We start from the raw sequence: 16,460 nt of genomic DNA, 5'->3' as shown, positions 1-16,460 counted from the left end.
AGGACTCGGATTCGATGCCCGGCATTTCCAAGGAGTTTTTCTTGGTGGGACGCCTGGTACAGGGTGCAGCCTCGAAATTTCAATTGAGAAGCTACTTGCTTGAGTAATCACGGCTCAATGGTCTGGAAAGTCTAAAAACGGCAGGCTCTTCCATACTTCGCATCTGCCTGACGTCACAATGCAAAGGAAGACACGACGGCTGATCGACATCCTTTGGGCCTTGAAGACCTGAACAAGGAGCTCACTTGTTTTTACCCTTAGTTACGGAAACTTCCATTGAAGATGCATTCACTTAGTGGACTGGTATAAGGGCAGTGTTTGCTGTACTGTAACAACTGTCTCTTAATTTTTCTTATATTTTCTTCATATGTGAGGTACTTTCCTGTTACGCCCTCTTGGTTGACATTATTGACCTTTGCATCTCTTCCTTACTCGTACTATAAGGGGTGTTTGAATATACATGTTTTAAGGCTCTGTATCATATATTACATTCAACTGACAGTTATAAACAATACATAGAATGAAAGAGCAACCCAGTCAGTTTCTATACCTGTGAGCAAAGGCAAGAGTAACGAACGACCAAGAATGACTGAAGAACATGTTGAGCGAGTGAGTCTTCCGCGCATGGCCCCAAGAAATCAGTTCAGAAGTCTAGTCGTGAAGTAGCAGTTCCAGTGACGTCTGTGTGGAGACATTTAAGGAGATGCTTACAGCTACATCCTTATTGTTTACAGCTGTTACAAGTTCTAAAACCTACAGACTCCGGTTTACACGCCAGTTTAGCAAATGACATGTTGCTGTATGACGACGAAGATTTTCTGGGTGACGACGTCATCAGTGACGAACTGACATTTCACCTAAGTGGAAATGTGAACCCACATAACGTCAGCATCTGAGGGATCAGCAAATCCCAACTGTATGATACATTCGCAAGAGAGACCTCTAAACTAAATGTTTTTGTGTCATATTCGGCGGAAATTTTACCGGAGTTTCTTTTTCGATCAAGCAGCTGTAAGTGGTGTTTGTCTTGATGCGCTAGAGCTATGGGTCTTTCTCAATTGGAAGAAGCTGAACAATAGAACATTTGTCAACAAAATGATGCACCGCATCGCTGACGTAACTCAGTAAGCGTTTGGTTAAACGACGTTGTACACGACCGCTGGATTGGCGCATGGGGTCGAATGTCAAGATCTTGTTTTTCAAGACCTCTAAGTTCACAGACTCCCTGACGCGATGCGATTTTTACCTTTAGGTGTTTATAAAGAATCACGTGTATGTGCCACCGCTGCCAACTGAACTACGCGACTTTAGAAACTGACACATTGATCGAAGTTTAGGAAGAATTCGCCTATCGATTCGATGTCTGACGAATGGTGCTCACATGAACACTCGTAGGAAAAACAGACTGAGTTGCTCTTTAATTGGATATATTATTAGTAATTGTAAGTTGAATGTAACAAATACAACAAAGTCTTAAAATTCGTATATTCATTTTGAAACACCCTGTACGTCTTCTGCTCACTCGGTAATAATTCGGCATTAACTTTAGAAAACGTCTTCAGCGCAACGTAATCTGACTTTTAAAAATCCTTACGAAAGAATAGCCCTGACTAACATTAACCTATACCTTTCACAAATCACTTACCTCACCAAAAATCTTCGTTACTCGTACTACTGCAATACAGCGAGCCCCACTACTGACAACTACATAAAAGATTCAAACTACTGAAGGCACTAACTACTGATAGGTATAGTTAGCAAATGAAAGATTTTGATAGAGAACAAACAATGTATTTACCATAATAGTCATAATATACACTCCTGGAAATGGAAAAAAGAACACATTGACAACGGTGTGTCAGACCAACCACACTTGCTCCGGACACTGCGAGAGGGCTGTACAAGCAATGATCACACACACGGCACAGCGGACACACCAGGAACCGCGGTGTTGGCCGTCGAATGGCGCTAGCTGCGCAGAATTTGTGCACCGCCGCCGTCAGTTGTCAGCCAGTTTGCCGTGGCATACGGAGCTCCATCGCAGTCTTTAACACTGGTAGCATGCCGCGACAGCGTGGACGTGAACCGTATGTGCAGTTGACGGACTTTGAGCGAGGGTGTATAGTGGGCATGCGGGAGGCCGGGTGGACGTACCGCCGAATTGATCAACACGTGGGGCGTGAGGTCTCCACAGGGCATCGATGTTGTCGCCAGTGGTCGGCGGAAGGTGCACGTGCCCGTCGACCTGGGACCGGACCGCAGCGACGCACGGATGCACGCCAAGACCGTAGGATCCTACGCAGTGCCGTAGGGGACCGCACCGCCACTTCCCAGCAAATTAGGGACACTGTTGCTCCTGGGGTATCGGCGAGGACCATTCGCAACCGTCTCCATGAAGCTGGGCTGCGGTCCCGCACACCTTTAGGCCGTCTTCCGCTCACGCCCCAACATCGTGCAGCCCGCCTCCAGTGGTGTCGCGACAGGCGTGAATGGAGGGACGAATGGAGACGTGTCGTCTTCAGCGATGAGAGTCGCTTCTGCCTTGGTGCCAATGATGGTCGTATGCGTGTTTGGCGCCGTGCAGGTGAGCGCCACAATCAGGACTGCATACGACCGAGGCACACAGGGCCAACACCCGGCATCATGGTGTGGGGAGCGATCTCCTATACTGGCCGTACACCTCTGGTGATCGTCGAGGGGACACTGAATAGTGCAAGGTACATCTAAACCGTCATCGAACCAATCGTTCTACCATTCCTAGACCGGCAAGGGAACTTGCTGTTCCAACAGGACAATGCACGTCCGCATGTATCCCGTGCCACCCAACGTGCTCTAGAAGGTGTAAGTCAACTACCCTGGCCAGCAAGATCTCCGGATCTGTCCCCCATTGAGCATGTTTGGGACTGGATGAAGCGTCGTCTCACGCGGTCTGCACGTCCAGCACGAACTCTGGTCCAACTGAGGCGCCAGGTGGAAATGGCATGGCAAGCCGTTCCACAGGACTACATCCAGCATCTCTACGATCGTCTCCATGGGAGAATAGCAGCCTGCATTGCTGCGAAAGGTGGATATACACGGTACTAGTGCCGACATTGTGCATGCTCTGTTGCCTGTGTCTATGTGCCTGTGGTTCTGTCAGTGTGATCATGTGATGTATCTGACCCCAGGAATGTGTCAATAAAGTTTCCCCTTCCTGGGACAATGAATTCACGGTGTTCTTATTTCAATTTCTAGGAGTGTATATAGCAGTTCATGACATCCATTCTTACAAATTTCGAAACTCCGCCATCTCTCCCCCCACATCCACCACTGCTCGCGGCTCACCTCCAACTGCGCAACGTTACGCGCTGTTAGCATCCAGCTGCCGCTGCCCAACACTACAATGGCAGACAACAATGCAAACAATCCGCACACTGCACACGGCACAGCCAGTGATTTTCATACAGAGCGCTACGTAGCGGCGGCGATACCAATAAAAAAACCTAAACAGCCCACATACACTTTGGCATTCTGTCGTCTTTCATTCTTGTGACATAGTCATTCAAGTCGTTTCCGTATTTCTGAACCTGTATGTGGTGGACAACATCAAGGGGTCACGTAGTTCCATTTCTCAGCATACAAAGCCAACGTACCCCGCTGAAGTTGTCATCTGTAGATGAGGCAGAAATAAGATTATCGACGAAACCATTTCCATCACAACACAACAGCCGGGAAAGCTGCAACCTCCCCGGTCGTGAAAGTTTAGGTTTTAATTGAGACAGGTGGGACAGATTCAATTTAGAAGCGGGAAACTAAACACGGTTATAAGAAAGGCTATATGACCACAACGTAACAGTCCGGAAAAGTTTGATAATTGCAGGCACAGTTTCATTGCGAGAGTTAACATCGGTATATGATTAAAGAAGCTTTGACGATATCGACACACCATCATTTAAACTGCAATAGTATAAAGTTACATGTCGCGGTGCACGTTGTGAATAGTTCGAGTATAATAGGAGTTTTTACATCGTAGCATTATTAGGAGTTACTTTCGAAGAAGATTACTAGGAAAGTAATAAAAAAGAACCAACACATTATGCACACCTGCATAATAGCGTGACGGCCCTTATCTGTAAAGCATCGCATCAACGCTTCCGCGTGGTATGGCTACGACATGTCGTTTGTATATTTGTGATCAATTACGTCACAGGTCACACAATTCCAGCCGGTGGTATGTGGGCGGGAAGCTGGTGCTCGATAGGATCCCATATGTGTTCCATCGAAATGGTATCCAGTGAATTTGGTGGCCAAAACGTCAACATAAGCTCACTATGAAGCTCGTTAAACCACTCTAGCACGATTCTGGCATTCTGCCAGTTACCTTTCGTGGAATAAATCACCATAGGGAAAGATATCTAGCATGAGTGGATGTACATATTCCACAATAATGTTCACCTAGTTCACAGCGGCGAAGGTGCCATCTGTTAATACCACAGATCTCGTGGAAGGTCGTCGGTGTATATCTACACACATACTCCAAAAGCCACCACACTACCCATGGTGCTGGGCACACTGCACCGCTATTTCTTTCCTTCCCTGTTCCACTCAAAAAAAGACCTAGGGTAAAATGACCGTCTGTGTGTTTTTGTACCATTTCCCTTATCTTGTGTTCTCGGATCTTGTGCGAAATGTACGTTGCTGTCAGCCACATATGGAGATTTTTTTTAACTTTGTCAGTATTATTTCGCGAAAAGAATGTCATCCTCCCTAGAGGGATTCCCATTTGAATTAACTGAGCATTGGGTTGGTAGACCTTCGGTTAACAAATCTAGCAGCATGCCCCTGAATTGCTTCAATGTACAAGGTGATTCTAAAGTCACTATACATTTTGTACTTAAATAAATTTTGTTAACCAGTATGTAATGACTCTGTAACTTATTTTACAATAGGCATAATTTCAGTACGTTTAATGTAACCACATTTCATTTCTAGGCACGCCCTCCAGCGATCCACTGTAGACCGAAAAAACTGGCGAAGCATATCTGGTATAACCTCAGCAGCTGATGCTGGAAATGCGCTGTGTTATGTGTTCAGTGTTGCGGAACCTCACCTGGTATACGTTGCACTTGATAAACCCCCATGCAAAAAAGTGTAAGGGTGTCAAGTCAGGAGAGCGGGTTGCCCACAGCCGTGGAGAGGCACGACCAATCTATCTGCAGGGAAATGCTTGATTCAGATAATCCCGAACAACGAGGGCAAAATGGGGTGGTGCATCATCCTGTTGAAAAACAACAGTATCCATAATACCATCAGGTATGAACTGGGGCTCCAAAAACTGTTCCGACGTATCTAGGTATGTGGTTCCAGTAACGGTTTGTTCTGCGAAGTAGAAGGGCCCGTACACTGTTGACCTCGTTATCCCTAACCACAAATTCAGTTTTGCTGTGTCCCGTTGCCACTACTGCAGCACACTTGGCTGTTCGTCCGCCCAGGTCTTGCAGTTGTGTCCACATGTCCACAGCTATAAAATGTTGCTTTATCACTGAACGGGACATTTTGCGTCAAATTATAATTTTCCACAGCTTGTAGCAGGTCATGACAGATAGCTTGTCTGGCTGCGTAGTCCGCATATGATACGCACGTTTGTGCAGCTTGTAACGAAGAACTCTCCTTACAGTGGTTTGAGGAATACCAGGCTCCCTACGAAGCCTCCTGGTAGATGCGGAAGGGCTACGTGTGATCGCATCCTGCATACTTTGCACGGTGTCTGTCGTTATGGCCGGCCTTCCTGGACTGCAACACTAGCAGTACGCTGGAAGTTATTGACCAGAGTCTTGATAGCTAGCCGCCTGGTGGGGCCTGTTTTCCAGAATCGACGGGCAAAGTCTGTCCGTACCTTTTGATACGTCATTCCACGAAGACGAGCAGAAACAACAGCGATTCGTTCTTCTTTGGTTAGCATTCTGTTGCAGTACCTGTAAGAAACAAATATGACTTACTATATCAGTGAAACTCATAGTGACTTAACATATCACTGAAAAGTATGGTGACTTTAGAATTTCCTTAATCTCCTCATGTGGGCATGCCAAACACTCCAGTAGCATTCAAGATTGTGTCCCACTAGTCCTCAACACTCGGTTTCCATTATGAAGGTCCCTGTAGCACAATACTGGCTCCGCCAACCTGCGTGCATGTTCCGAGCTGCCGTTCTCCTGCGTGCCGTTGTATGCAGGCATGATCATCGACCTGGTGTAACAGTAAACGTGAGTCGTCCTACCTGGCTCCACGTTTTCATATATCCAAGGGCCATTCTCCATGATACAGTGCTCACTGCAGTAACAACGAATGGTACAGCTGGGTTGGAACACGCAGGGGTTATCTGCTCGGAGCACCATATTTAACAACATACTCTGACCAGTGTACTGCCGGCCCGAGTGGCCTTGCGGTTCTAGGCGCTACAGTCTGGAGCCGAGCGACAGCTACGGTCGCACATTCAAATCCTGCCTCGGGCATGGATGTGTGTGATGTCCTTAGGTTAGTTAGGTTTAAGTAGTTCAAAGTCCTAGGCGACTGATGACCTCAGATGTTAAGTCGCTTAGTGCTCAGAGCCTTTTGAACCATTTTTTGAGCAGTGTACTCCGAAATAGTCATACCTACTGCAGCATTTTACTGTGTCATCAGACCTGTCTTAAACCACTGCCTACTCTATTTTACAGAGCGGGAAAGCCTACGACCTAAGCGTCCTGTGATGAGGGCTGCCCGTCCAACACCTTGTCACCTACTCGGCGTTCCACCTTTGTTCAACGCGCATGACTCCATCACGTGACACCCAGACAACTTCGTCGTTTCCGGCTGAAAGTGGATTTCTCCATACTTGGGCTATATCGTCGCTAGAACGAATCCCTATTGGTCTCTGCCGCTTCTTACAACTACCCATACCGCTTCGTGTGCTCACAACGCCACGAGACGGCATTCAGTCTCACTGTGGCCATTGGTAATCATGGTTTAAGTCCTCAGCGTGAATCTGAGGTAGTAATCTTTTTTTATTATCCACTAAAAGCTTAGCGTTGTGAGTGATGTCTTTTGTAATCTACGTATGGACCATTGATATACTGACTGTTAGGGGTGTAAGTGCAGACATTTTTATTGCTCACCGAGGACAGTACGTACTTCAATTGGAGAATAATAATTATACCTTCTCAGATTAGTATGTACCTCTACCTCCATGGGGTGTACGCCTCGGTACATATGGGGTCAGCGTGGCCGATTCATAACTGAAAGATATGCGGCGGCGCGGTTCTTTCCGTCCCTTTACGACGGACCTGCACCTGCCTGTGAACATTGTCTCAGCACATCATCAGTAGAAAATCCAAGTGAAACCTACTGTACTTCCACGTAAACCAGGCGGCAATTTGAGTCACTAATCTACGTTTCGGGAGAAAGTTTTCACACAAATGAAAGGTAGGAAATTTTGTCCTCAATTAATATATTCAGAAATTTCGGTGAACAAGCATCACTGCCAAGCCCGTGCTAGTCTTAACACAGTCATTCACAATCCCTTTCACTCACGTTAGCAAGTTTATGGTGTTGCTTTTCCCGAAAACGTAATAGCTACAAAAATACTGATTGTTTTTGATCGCGAATGCTTGCCAAATATTAAGTCTATCGGGACCTAATGCAGTCACAGTTTTTACCCACCGACCCGCTCAATTCGTCAAGCGGAATATATGTCTTTTATAGTCACAAAATTCACTTAAAAATTCCGAAATTTCTACACACACATCAGAATAATTATGCCATCACTTTCAACAGTTTTGATGTATGAAACACTGCTACATCCGGCAACTTATCATTTCCATCGGTACTACTACACACGTCCGAACTGTTTCATGGCTAGGCTTCGACTCTTTCTCTAGAATACTCTAAGTCTTCTCTACCAGCAGAGAAATGCGCTCGAAGAATATTGCTTTACCATTGGTCAGTTTACTTAACAGCCAATAGCAAAACAACATTTTCCCTCGTCAGCCCGCGCTTTTTATCCATAACCAATCGCACTTTTTACCGACGTAATTACCTAACATGCTGAAGTTTTGTTCATGCATAAAGTTATTTAATATTGTTATTTATCCCTGAATTAACTTTCCCTTTATCATAAACTTACTTTACAAATCTATCCTACAAAAATCCCCTTCGTCTACATCCATACTTCTTCGATATGTTCCCACACTAAATCCCACAACGTAACTCGTTAAACAATTATCTTCATATTAACCTTAAACCACACTCACCCATCATTCATACTGCTAAAACACATTTATAACATTTTACATACGCAAAAAGAGATAATAACACTTTATGAAAATACCAGAACAGTTTATGAAAAACATTATATTACCTTAGGGCACTCTAGTCAGCACAGTCCCCCTATCCAATACTGTCCTCTATCGTCTGATACATAAACTACGTGCGCGTCCAGTCTCGCGTCACCATCTGTGACTCTACAGCTCTGAGACACATCTCCCACATAACTGACTCCAAGGCAGGATCGTTACACAGCGCTACGCCTCAGACACTAGTTCGATTCCTGGTTAGGTCGTACATTTTATCCGCTCATGGACAGGTTGTATTGCTGTCGTTATATTTGTACTGTCACAACTGACACAAAAATTGCCTGTATGGTGTCATATAACAAGTTAAGGCATATGCAACTTCGTACCGGTGTACAGCTTGGGCCTAATGAATGTTTTCAATTATCACAGCAAACTGTCGTTTCTTCTACTCTTGACATAGATCTATGGGCAATTCTTAAAAGCCATTTAAAAAAGGAGAAAAGTACACGTCGCAAGAGCAGGCCGTAAACGGTTATTTTCCCTTGGGCAGAGGGACAAGTGTTGAAGAGTTAACAGTTAGACTATATCGAGAGGCATAGTGTACTTAGTAGTACAGTTACGACTGAGCAGAAAACATCAGATAGCAAATTATCTGACGTTTTTGTGGGAAGACAGTCATATGCTGAGCAAACATAATTAACATGTTAAGGACCAATGATCACAGTATCTGCATTTATGCCTGTGACCCCGCATGTCTTTAAACATTAGAGTTAGTTATTTGCACTGTACCCTATAGCAAAAACCCGCTGGTCGTTCTAAGACAGGGAAGACATTTGTGAATCTCTGTAAATTTTCTTATTTGTGTCATCTTGTTTCATGTTTTACTTTTTATACGTTGGAATTAATGGTCGGCATAAAATCTCTCATCGTCTGAGTAACAGCCATCATGGGCCTTTACAGGAATACCGCAAATTGAGGTTTTCTAGTAAAATAAAATTGGCATACTGAACTATCATCTCTTAAAGTATAACGGTAGAGGCATAACACTACAAAAGCGTTCGAGAAGTCACAGAACGTGCAAAGTGCGATCTTCTAATACATACCTCGAAGAATGATCACGGAGAGATATGAAAGGAACGAAAAGGAAAATGAGTTGAAAAGATGCCACAAACTCAATTTTTAAGACAAAGTATTCGCAGACCATATGCAAAGATATTAACCATTTAGTTTCATTCATAAGAAAGTGTTGCACTTTTTTTCCTGTTCGTAAATGAATATCACTGGAATATTTTGAGGAAATACTGTCAAGAAAAATTGCAAATGTGGACTACCATATTTAAGTAAAACCATGCTGCTCTCTTTACCATATAATTCATGCAAAGTACGTATGAACAATAAAAACAATTAAATTCACAAGAAGCATTCAGAAAAGTCATATGTGCGTCGTTACACAATGAGACTGAAGTGGAAATAGTACGAGCTGTAACTGTACGAAAGATGTCTTGTGTGTCTATAGGTGATGGGGTATTTGCTAGAGATATGTAGTACATTCACTTTTGAATTCGTTTGATAGAAATGTCATTTTGAAGAGTAAGGTGAGCATATCAGAGAGAACTGGTTGCGAATGGAATGTTTGAGAGGGGACAGGTTCACGGCAGTGAGGAATGGCGATCGAAGAGTTTATCACTGGAAACGGCTCCCAGAAGGCCATTTGTTTCGCCGTCCCCTGCGTCACAAATTCAGCCTCTGTAACCGGAACCCCGCGTTTTCCATTTTTTCTTATTACCTGTATAAAGGCTCTCACGCCGCGCTGTATTTCACTGCGAATTGCCAAGGAGGGCCGAGAGTACATCACCTTATCAGCAATGCAATCTGTACTTTCTGCCCAACGAAAAGAACTTAAGATGCCTATTCTACTAAGAGCATCGGTATAAAAAGAAAACCCGATGTCCATAATATCATGAACACGTATATATACAACCCATACAAGGCAGAAACTGCTGCTTCCATCCAGCTGGGCTGATATGTTGCTACATGAGAAAAATCGTGATGTCTTTCACTCTAACTTTGCTACATGAGGACTTTAATAAAACCGTGTTTTAAAGGGACGGTGTTAATATTGCTAATATTTGTAAACTAATTTTGCTTATATTATTTTCGACTGGTTTAAGAACACAACTGGTCTTTAAAATATGAAAAAGAAAAACAATGATTTCGGCACCGTGCTGCTGCGGTGGAACAGTGGCACCACAAATTTCACAGTACTCAGCCTCTGTGAAGCGTAGTACGAACAAAATGTTTTACTCACTGGTTGAAAGTTGTTGTCTTTTATTTTAGTGAAACTTTGCAGTATGTTACAGATGCAGTACACACTGTCCATTAATGTGAGCACTTGTCAAAAGCCAGAGTAACCAACTTTTGCTGTGTCGACATCTGCGAAACCTGCAGCAAGAGAGTCAGCTTGATTTTAGAAGGTAGCAACAGGGATAGGGAACCATCACACTCTAATGCCGTGGCGAACTGCGCCATGTTTCTCGATTGAGGATCCATGGCGCGAACAATCCGATCGAAGTGGTTCCACAAATTTTCAATAAGTTTTGAATTCGGGAAGGATGATGGTAAGGGAAAGACGGCACATTTACCTTGGCGCTCTTCGATCCATGCACATACACAGTGAGCTGTATGCGACGTTGCATTGTCGTGTTGGTAGATACCATCGCGCCGAGGAAAAAAGAGCTGGATGTAGGGTTGTGCGGCGTGTCTGGGTTTAATTTCTTGCATGTCTATTCATCGTTGTCACTGTACAGAGTGCAAAGTAAAATTCAGCTACCTCAGAACGGCGTCTACTCAATGTCCCTCCACTCAGCAAGTATATACTTACAAGATGATGTAAAAGCAGCGTTCATAAAAACGCCACCTAATATCTACAATTACTGAGACCTCGCACCTCTACTTATGAAAGAAAGTTCTGTAGAAACACCGTCATCCAATTTTATCGGGCAGTAAGAAAAGGGATTGGTTTCAGGAATATAATGCCCGACATTTCCAAACAATAATGTTTATTCTGTCCTTGATAACCAATGAAAAGGTACGATTCATTACATATTTAAACTATTGGCTATTTCCTTTCCTTCATACACACATTTCACACGCACAGCAGGCAGAAATCTTTCTAAACCCAACCAAAATTAAACAACGTTGTCACAGTCATTAATTTCATCACTAATATGAGTTATTACGATCGGTTCTTCTTGTGAATTTCTAAAAAAAAGGACTGCTCGCCAAAAATGCTCAGTAGTTAACTACTGAAACATGCCACGCGGATGCTATGAAGGCCAATATTTCACACGTGTATATATATCCAACAGATTTAGTCATAACCTTTGAAATTTCGCCAATCAGTCGTCAACAACAACTGCTATCGACTCAGCTCACCAATAACTGAAACACTGAGTAATTTTTCATCTTACACATTATTTTTACTGGAACTAGTAACATGACTGTCTGCGTTCAAAGGTAGTGAGCGTCTCTCTTCTTCCAGCCTCACTCCCAGTACAACTATCAGGTAAGGAGCGGGAACCCTCTCAATTCTCATTGGTTGACCATACTGATGGCCAATCGGAAAACTCGCCCATGATCATATTCACGCAAAAACTGGTCTGCCCGAATCCTTATTGGCAGTCGCATTTTGTCAATATAACATACACATTAAAGTAATTTTTTAATAACCGAAAACGAAAAGACTAAATCTGGAAATATTCTTTAGATACAGATTTTACTCCAGCTGACTTTGTGGCTGCTCTGTTGCAATAGCAATCACACCAAGACATACGTCATCAGCAAAGTGGGTATATTCCCTAGGATCATTTTCCCACGACAGGCTTGTGTAATTCTTGCAGGTTACTTATGAAAGTATATGATACAATATTGAAATTTTGACGAATGTCCTACATACACACTCTCATTTATTCACAGGCTCACATAACACATAATAAAGTAAATACTGTTTTTATTAGTTCTTCCTGAAGTTATTCTAGATTTCATAGTACGAAAATTGTAAGGTATTTGATATTTTTTAAATTTAATTTCAGTTAAATATTTCAATACCCTGATATTTCAGGTGAGTATTTCAATTGACAACCAAAAAAAAGTCATAAATTTTACCCAGGTGAATTTCCTTTCTTAAATGTAGTTTTTCTAACATTAAAGTAAATTTTTCTATTTCCGAACGTATACCCGCTAGAAAGCTCAGATTTTTCACACCACCTTACTATTATAAATATTGAAGGGGTTAAACAAAAACTACTATCCTTTATTTACATTCTTATAGGTCGTGAAAGTACATTTTCAGTAAGAGACATTGAATACTTTCGCATGGCACACAGTGAGAGATGCTCGTGTGTCTCCCGGGTAGGCTGCTAGATGTCAGCCCCCCGAAGTTACATACAGCAAGCTATGTTAAAACAAACGTTCGTTCGGAACAACTTGCGATGCTACAGATGGATATGGTCCCCAAGGATACATGCGTACTATCGTTCATCCATTGTCCTTATCAGAATGACGAGATCACCCAGGGAATGCCACGAAAATTCTCCAGACCATAATGCCCACTCGTTCGGCTTTTGTGTTTACTTTCAGACGTTTCACGCCGTACACGCCAACGACAATCAGTCAGATGAACCACAAACGTTTTTCATATGAGAAGCCCACTTGTCGTCACTCAGTAGTCCACCATTCTTAGTACTGACGTGTAAATTGTAGCCTTTACCAACGGTAAACAGCAATCACCGTATATGCACAAACGAGGCTCCTGCTGTGGAGCCCCGTACACAGCAACATTTGCTCAACCGTCGTTGAGGAAACACTGTTGGTAGCCCCTTGGTTCATCTGGGAGATCACTTGCTCAGTAGTCACACGTGTATTCGCCAGAACACATCTTTGCAGCCGTCGTTCATCACGTTCATCTACAGGGTGATTCAAAAAGAATACCACAACTTTAAAAATGTGTATTTAATGAAAGAAACATAATATAACCTTCTGTTATACATCATTACAAAGAGTATTCAAAAAGGTGTTTTTCACTCAGAAACAAGTTCAGAGATGTTCAATATGGCCCCCTCCAGACACTGGAGCAATATCAACCTGATACTCCAACTCGTTCCACACTCTCTGTAGCATATCAGGCGTAACAGTTTGGATAGCTGCTGTTATTTCTCGTTTCAAATCATCAATGGTGGCTGGGAGAGGTCGCCGAAACACCATATCCTTAACATACCCCCGTAAGAAAAAATCGCAGGGGGTAAGATCAGGGTTTCTTGGAGGCCAGTGATGAAGTGCTCTGTCACGGGCTGCCTGGCGGCCGATCCATCGCCTCGGGTAGTTGACGTTCAGGTAGTTACGGACAGATAAGTGCCAATGTGGTGGCGCTCCATCCTGCTGAAATATGAATTGTTGTGCTTCTTGTTCGAGCTGAGTGAAGAGCCAATTCTCTAACATATCCAGATACTGGATGCGTGCTACATTTTCATCACTCGTTCTCGGCCGTCCAGAACTTTTCCCTTTGCACAAACACCCATTCTCTGTAAACTGTTTATACCAACGTTTAATACACCACCTATCAGGAGGTTTAACACCATACTTCGTTCGAAATGCACGCTGAACAACTGTCGTCGATTCACTTCTGCCGTACTCAATAACACAAAAAGCTTTCTGTTGAGCGGTCGCCATCTTAGCATCAACTGACGCTGACGCCTAGTCAACAGCGCCTCAAGCTAACAAATGTACAACTAAATGAAACATTATAGCTCCCTTAATTCGCCGACAGATAGTGCTTAGCTCTGCCTTTTGGCGTTGCAGAGTTTTAAATTGCTAAAGTTGTGGTATTCTTTTTGAATCACCCTGTATAATCCGCAGTGCACCACAGTTGGTAGTGCGCCGGTTTTGGAAACCACCATTTTTTCATAAAGAGTATTCTCTTACCTTAATCACGGCGGCATGCCAACAGATTAAAAATTTAGCCGTTTCGGAAATGCTTTCACCCTGGCCGCGAAACACAATGATCGTGACATTCTTCTGGGCGGCAGATCAATCGATCCGTTTCTGCATTACGACAACGACTGCCCTTGTTTACCTCGTCCTCAGGACATTATTTATACACCCTCCACTGCTAGAGCCCCCACCTGCCATCCGTGAGTGGTTATTACACGTTGACATCGATCATAGGTGATGGTCACATTAATGTGGTTGGCCGGTGTATTACTATTAAGAAAATTGCCGGTATTTTTTTGCCACGGAATAGTTGATATTATCCTTTATCGATAAACGTTACAAACGTGCCCCACATTCCAAAACGCCTTTGCACAGAAAATGGGTGTAAGTTTCTGTTCCCGATCTCGAAAAACCATGAAAATTCTCTTGATATATTGATCCGTTTCGTAGATATAGTTCCAAAGTTAGCCTACTTTCACATGTAAAATACAGACATAAAATCTGGTGTGACGCGAAAACGTGTATTGTAAAGTGACATTACACGGAAAACTATGTTGCAAAGTGTGTCCGTTAGTGTCAGAAGGGTTCTGGAAACCTTATCTTGTGCCGTACTGGAAACATGCTAAATTTTTCTGCTCGTAAATTCTGATCTCAGGTGTAAAATTGGTTTTGAGTTATTTAAATTTCACGTCGGTAAACTATCAACATTTTAACCACCCATAAATTTTATGTTATTGATACGGAATGCAATAGCACGGAAAAGAAGAGAACCAGCGGAAAAATGCTCCTACTAATGGAGCACAAAAAAGGCGAATATGCTCCTATTTAAAAGACTGAGTGAAAAGTGGGTTACCAAGTGCCTCATTCCATCTTCCTCAGTGCCTATACAATTTTTCCCAAAAATTATCGTCTACGAACATGTTCGAGCTTTTTTCTGCTCAGAAAGAGTGGCAGTGGGAAAGAAGATAAATACTGGACGATAGTAGACAGTGGTTGCGCTATAGAAAGAGCGAAGGAAACAAAGCCCGTGTGTGAGAGAAACAGAGGGACATAGTGGCAGTGGAACATAGCTGACACTGACAGAACAGTGCTAGGATAAGAGAGAAAGAGACGGTGCAGTTGGAGAGGAATGACGAGAAGGAGAAAGTGTAAGTGGGTGAGATCAAGTGATAATGTAAGACAGAGTCTGTGACGATGACAACGTGGAATCGAGTGGTAGTGACAGCGAGAAGAGACAGCAGCAATGGGAAGGAATGAATGAAATACGGCGTGCGGCATATGAAAATGGCCCGGAGAACATACTTCCAGGATACAAAGAAACACAGCAGAGGGATGGAAATACAGTAGTAACCTGATAATAGCAAATGTTGAAGGTGACCACCGTTCATCTCTTGGAAGTTGAGGGCCCTGGGTAACAAATTTTTGAACAAGCTGTTGAAGGCTGGGATGTTGGAATTACTGCAGCCTCATTCTAAATGTCCTCCTGCTGTTTTTGAAGATTGTGATAGTTGTGGCGATACACCTCAGATTTGAGGAATCCCCAGACAAAGCAATCGCACAGTGACAAATAAAGTTACCAGGGTGGCCAGCTATGGCCGAGATGATACTGACCTCTCTTGTCAGGTGCGAAGATTGTGCGAATGTGCTCCAAGGTTCGGCTGGCTTTGTGGGAATTTGCTCCATCCTGTTGGAATTACCTGTAGGTATTTTCCTCGCCAACTAATTCTGTTATAAATAGTCCGTGTAATCGTATCCACATGTTCAGGCTACTTTTACTTGCCCCCACCCGTGTAGTGGCAGTAAGAGCAAGAGGGAGACAATGACAGACAGAAGAGATCTTATTAGTAGGGCGCATCGGAGGAGATTGTGTCTCTTTGATAGGAGACAGTAATATTTAGAGAAACATAAAGAAATAATGACAGTGAGTCGAGCTGAACAACTCAGGGAAAAAGGGAAATTGGTATTGGTCGGGTATGAGCTAGTTACAGCGATGGACTACTGGGTGTGAGCGAGTTACAGGTAGAGTATCTTGTGGGAGTGAGACTTAAGCTGCGTGCTACAAAGAGTTAGAATGTTTTCGCTGGCTAAAATTTTTGGGAAAATGCTGAAGACACTGACGAATGTAGAATGGGGCAGCTGATACCCGAATTTTCAGTCAAACAT

Source organism: Schistocerca gregaria, chromosome 8 (genome assembly GCF_023897955.1).
Source record: "Schistocerca gregaria isolate iqSchGreg1 chromosome 8, iqSchGreg1.2, whole genome shotgun sequence".
In the NCBI taxonomy this organism is placed as follows: domain Eukaryota; kingdom Metazoa; phylum Arthropoda; class Insecta; order Orthoptera; family Acrididae; genus Schistocerca; species Schistocerca gregaria.
This window is presented reverse-complemented; position numbering follows the sequence as displayed.